Source organism: Cyprinodon tularosa, unplaced genomic scaffold, assembly GCF_016077235.1.
Source record: "Cyprinodon tularosa strain WSP-4 unplaced genomic scaffold, ASM1607723v1 ctg335, whole genome shotgun sequence".
NCBI classification, from domain to species: Eukaryota; Metazoa; Chordata; class Actinopteri; order Cyprinodontiformes; family Cyprinodontidae; genus Cyprinodon; species Cyprinodon tularosa.
Window position 1 is genome coordinate 469,967 of NW_024039047.1, and position 6,581 is coordinate 476,547.

The window sequence follows — 6,581 nt, forward strand, 5'->3', positions numbered from 1 at the left end:
TGCTTCAGCTGCTCAGACGCGCTGCGCCTGCTGCTCAAAACGAGCCGCGGGACCTTTTGCTGCGCCTTGACGCGCGTCAACCATTGACTTTGCATGTAAACTCGCTGCTTCTGTCGCGCCAGCTGCGTCCGGTGTGAACGCAGCAAGAGAGAAGCTCCGCCAAATGACGTAGCTGTGTTTTCAGACTGGAGGGAAAGACGGAGAAAACCCGGGAATTTACGAAGATGGAAGAGAAATTGATCATTGCTGTTTGCTCTCATCCAGTAATTTATGATCAATCAAGTTAGGAATACAGAGACAAGAGCAGAAAGGACCTGGCATGGAAAAGGATTAGTGAGGAAATCGGACTCTCTGGTAAGTTATCCAGGCTTTTACAATGTTAAACATACACTTTCAATATATTGCTAATTTCATGCTGCTCAATAAATGTTTATTCAGAGGATGTATGCAGGAAGAGGTGGAAAACATTGAGGGACACATATGTGAGGGAGGTTAAAAAAGAAAAAGAAAGAAAGAGAAGTGGTGCAGCAGCAGGGACAGCACAGAGGTGGAAATATCTAGCGGTCCTGTCCTTCCTTGAACCCTTCGTCACTCCGCGAGAGACCACCAGCAACATGCAGGGAAGGGTCGAGGAGGAGCAGGCCGCTGAGTACAGCCACCCAGAGGAGCCAGAGGATTATTCAGGGCTATCTGATGCCAGAGGTTTGTTTAGTGAGAGTTAAAAATGATCAGGTTTCATCTCCTCTGTTTGATTCATAGTGGTTCATATTATTAAATTTGTCAATATACTTAAATAAATATATTGACAGAAACAGAAACAACAGTGTCTCAGAACCAGCTTGCTGAGCTGTCTGCCTCTTCCTCTGAGCTGGCTGGACCATCCTCTGCTCCTGGACCATCCTCTGCTCCTGGACCATCGTCTGCTCCTGGACCATCCTCTGCTCCATCATCATCAGGTGTGTATGGAATCAGTAAGGTACTGTCTCCTCTTCTGTTTGTTGTTGTGCAATGAAACACCAGATAAAATGAAACCTTATTTTGTGATCCCCAAAATCCTATATTCTGCTCTAATTATACTGTGTGCTTTTAAGGTCCATCGAAGAAGAGGGTCCGGAAAAGGCAGCATGATGAGCCCACAGAATTTGAGAGGGAGATGTTGGAGGTCCTGAAATCTAAAACCACATCTGACCCCTGCTGTGAGGACGATTATTTTCTGCGTTCTCTGCTTCCTCTCCTGAAAAAGGTTCCACCAGAGTCAAAGGACTTTGTAAAATTTCAAATTCATAAGTTATTGTATGAAAGCAGCACTGTCACGCTTAATCTGGAACCATCAGAGACCACAGAGTAATTTTTATTTAACATAAAATAGGTGGCACTTTTTGCAGGAGAGGAAACAGACATTCTCATGTTTTTTTTTTTCCTTTTTGTTCATGTTGTATGTATGTGTTGATTTAATGTTTGTTCAAAATCTGTTTTAATAAATATTTTATGAATTTACATTTGGTTTGATTATTTAAAGTATCACTTTTATCTTTCATTTGTCAGTTCTTTTAAATAGTTGAAGTGAATGAAAATATTTATATTTTTACAGTATTATTCATTTAAAGATGAAAAATTTTGATAAAATGATAGATTCAGGAGCCACAAATCCCTAACATCGTCTTTAATTAATTTTCCAAAAACTTTTAAGTGAACTGTAACAACGGTCTTGGTTGTGCTTGTGGTTATGCTGTGATTAACCAGGAGCAGGAGTCAGAAACAGTTCCAGGCAGCTACTTTCTGCAAACAGGAGGGAGACAAACAGCATAACATATAAATGTTTTAAACAAAATCATGTTAACAAGCAAGGAAAATGATTAAGTTATATAGAAACTAGGCTCTTGAAGTTTTGGTGGGAGGCTCTTAAAAGAGCCGTTGTGCGTCAGTCCTGTGGAGGACATGACTACTCAGTCGGCTGCCATGGAACTGCTCCCTCCTCACAGAAGTAGGCCATGAATGCCTCTCTGGCATCAGTTGCCTCTCTTGCTGCATGGTTTGCTCCCATGCGCCCCACATCTGGAAGGGGATCTTCCTTTGTTCCAGCTCCACTCAGTGCAGGTACATGCCCATTTGCCCTTATGAAATTGTGAAGAACACAAGTGGCCTTCACACATTTCTCCACAACCTCTGGGTAGATCTCCAGCTGACGGCGAAACATCCTCCACTGGCCAGACCAAATCCCGAACGCATCTTCCACCACCAGACGAGCCAGTGACAGACGATAATTGAAGATGCGCTGCTCTTTGGTGAGGCCGCCGCGTCCAGGAAAGGGCCGCATCAAATTTTGCCGTAGTGGGAACGCCTCATCTGCCACAATCACATGGGGCTGGGGTCCTCTGTGGTCAGCTCTGGGGAGGTGCTGGTCAGGTGGAAAATTCAGTGTGCCCTCGAGCAGAGCCTGGCCAAACGCAGAATTGGCCAAGATCCCACCATCACTTGTTCTCCCATAACCCCCAACATCTATCACCCGGAACCTGTAATGGGCATCAACAAGGGCTAAAAGGACCAATGAGTATTCTCCCTTGTAATTAAAAAAGAGAGAACCTGAGTTGGGAGGTGCTTTTAGCTTTACACGTTTGCCATCCAGAGCACCACAGCAGAGAGGGAAGTTCCACCGCCTCCAAAAATCCTCAGCAATGGAACTCCACTCATCTTCTCCAGGCACAGCCATAAACTCTCCCACAAGGCAGTCCCAGATGGCTGTAACAACATCTGGGACAATGATGGAGACAGTGGAAATACCCACCCGGAAGCTGCTGGCAATTGACCTGTATGAGTCACCAGTTGCAAGAAACCTGAATTAAATAAACAGAAAAAAAAACACATTATCTATCTCATTTATTTTAAGAAAATGCAGATAATTACACACACACATACAGTATATATATATATAGACATATATATAGATATAGATACACACACACACACATATATATACATATATATATATATATATATAGAAATCTATATCGACATCTCTATATATATATATATATATATATATATATATATATATATATATATATATATATATATGGATATATATATATATATATATATATATATATATATATATATATATATATATATATATATATATATATATATATATATATATGAGCTACAAATTCATCAAAGTGTTTAAAAAATACCTTCAGCATGTTATACTTTAACTAAAATAAGCCCTCCTTAATTGTTATCACAGCAATGAAATAATTATTTTTTTCAGCACCGATAAGAGCCTTCTTTCTCACTAACCTGAGACAGATGGACAGGCGCACTTCAGCTGAAATTGACCGTCTGTAGTATGTGTCCTGGTAGGTGATGCGGGCACCAATGCGGGACAGCAGGTCATCAAACTGGGCTGGGGTGAGACGATGGTAGCGCTGGAAGCGACCCTCGTCGGCTCGGAGTTCCTGGAGTAGATAGTGAAACTCTCCACAAACTGAACGCTTCTGAATTATTTCGTGAATCCAGATATGACGACGACGCGCCCGAAAACGGCGTTCTCTAGCTTTATTTATGAAAATAAGCCAGGCGACTCTCTTAATTTCATCCGCCATTGTTCCAGGCAAAGAAAGGATAGAGTAGCTCCGCCCAACGCGCGTCGGACCCACTTTTGGACCGCGCAGCGAGAGCAGCAAAGCTGCTTCAGCCGAGCGTCAGAACTCACTGGTACAAGCAGCAAAAATGAAGCAGCAGACGCGATTTTGCTGCTTTTGCTGCGTCCGGTCTGAACGTAGCATTAGGAAGCCATTGCTCACATTTGCGTATTGTTTCTAAGTTATATACTATAAGCTTTCTTATGTATAATCTTTGATATAGTCTTGTTTTGAAAGCACCAGAAGTTGAGCAGTTGGTGTCTTCCTGTTTAACGAGTAAACACTGGCCGTTTCTCAATATGCGTTCTTGAGCGTTCTCGTGTGCTCGTGTACTCGTGACACGTCATCAGCCTCAGCCCGAGTACTGTTCCAATTCTCGAGAACGCCAGATCGAGAACGCACCAAATCCCCGGATGTTGTTCTCGCCCCACCCTCTTTATCGAGCATGCATCAGAGCAGACTTGTGCGTTCTTCAGACTGACCGCTTACCCAGAATGCCCCGCGGCCGCAGCTTGATTCGAGACAGCGCTCACAGTGTTAAGTTAACATTCCCTTTTCTGCTGCTGGTGTTCTTCAAAAGTACGTTTTGAAATCATTTGGGGCGATAACATTATACATTTAAGCCTCCCTGTGTGGCCTGTTTACAGAGTTAGTGTGAAATTATAAAAAAAAGTCCGACGTTGAGCGGACCAGGGTGACCAGCAGACCTCCGAGGGTAACCGCAGCCAGCGCTAATGTTACCCCGTCTGTAGTGCACTTCTCTCAGTCTAGTTATGTGTGAAATACCGCTCGTTCTGATGGCGGTTTTTTGCTTTAATTCGGCCAAACGTCCATTTGTTTTGTGTTTATCTGACTGCCTTGTGCTGCTTTATTAACTCAATACTTGCTGGAATAAATTGTAAATGTCTCCCAAGGACAACATCAACATCCAGACCATCATGGCTGAACTTGTGGAAAAAACGCATAACTGTAAGCAGAAGAAGCAGTTAGTTATCAGCTATATATAGGTTGCAAAATATGTTTGGTCTGTGTAAAGTAATTCATAATTTACATTTATATTTTAAACAGGGACCACAGAAGAAATCCAGGCCCTTATAAATTGGCGCATTGCAAATGAAAGCTTATTTACTGGCAAAAGGAACTCCTCCAAAACCGGATGGGAGTGAGTAATTTTAATTTATGTCTGCCTAAATGTCCATTTTCAGCTCTTGTGACGCTAAACTTGTTTTTGTTAGTCAACCAGTGATTTTGTGAGAGCCTCTGGCCTGCAGGTCACAGCAAAGCAGGCCAAGAAGTGGCACAATTTGGTGCAAAAATACAAGGTAAAATAAAAAAACTCCCTGCACAATATTAGCTCACGTTATGTATTATTCACACCACATTTCTGGTATTACCACAAAAAACCCAGTGTTGAGGGATTCTACAATTGACTATGTACAAAAGACCCTTAAGTAGTTTAGGTTTCGATGTTAGGTACTGCTGTTTATATTCTGTAGTTTCTGTGCAGTGTTATTTTGGCCCTTAAGGCATGCAGAAGTTAGGACAGCGTTGCCGTGACGACCGTTGCTGCTGCCGGTTGGAAAGTTCGGCAGTTGAGCCACTGAGCTAACACAGGGAAAGGACTTGGAAATATGTCTGTTCTTCAAATAACTGTGCGTCACTGACGAGTAAGTTTAATATTTGAGTGTTTATTGATGCTGCACTCCAGGGGCAGCACAATATCATTCCGCCCCTGGTTGTGGCCAGCAGCTCGTCTGACTCTGCCGGTGGGGGGGTCACGACCTCAGCCTCTATCCTTTCCTCAACATCAGGAAGGACAGAGAGGAAGGCCAGGAAGAGAAGCAGTGAGGTCCTGCTTGACTTCTTGAAGGAGCAGGCTGAGAGGGATGAGGAGAGAGAGAGGGCAGCCTTGGCTAAGGAGAAAGCCAGGGACAGAGAGGCTTCTGAAAGGGCCAATAAATATTTGGCCCTTTTGGAAAAACTTGTTGAAAAGTTATAAATAAAATATATAAATGTTTTTCCTTTCTAAGTGAGTTTCTTCTGAGTAAGGACACAAATAATTGAGAGGAGAAAGAGAGGGAAAGAAAACTAGTAACAGTATATTAAAAAAAGACATTTATTCAACTTTGGAACAGATTCAAGGTTTAACATATTCAGACATACAATTAAAAATAGTTGGAATGGAAATGTTCTGATTATTTAACATATTTCTACAGGTAGTAAAAAAAAAAAGAAATGAACCAGCATGTGAACATGACTACATCGGACCTAGGTTAGTTCAGATGTGTCATGTTCACTTAAACATGCAGCCAGCTGTGCTGGAGCAGAAATCTGGGCTGCCAGTCTGGCTCGGAGGCAGCTTCCAGACAGCTCCCTGTCTTCAGCTGCTGGATGGCCATCCTCTTCTGGGTCCTCCTCCTCCTCCATGTCAACCTGGTCCTCTGCCTCAATACCAATATTGTGGAGGATGCAGCAGGCGGCGATAACCTTTGGGGCAAACGTCGGGCGGACCTCCAGCGCCCTAAAGAAAATGGAACGCCACCGTGTCTTCAGACCACCAAAGCTCAATGATGTTTCTTGCCTTGGCGTGGTGCCTGTTGTAGCGTGCCTCCACTTGACCTGTACCAAATTTTAAATGAACTTTTAATTAAGGTAATATGCTAATATGTCTTAATGTTTTATCCAATTAATATAATGTTGGTATTAATTTTGTATCATTGTTGGCTCTATTTATGGACAAGAAGGTAAGAGATCTTACTGGCAACTGGCTGGCGATAGGGTGTCAGGAGGGTGATCGGGTACCGGAGGCACGGGTATCCACCATCACCGAGTAGAAAAAAGCCCTCAGGTGGGTATAAAGCGTTTTTATACAACGGCAAGCGCCGCAGTACCCTAAGTCATGGACAGAGCCGACATTGCCGATGTAAACGTCCAAAAACT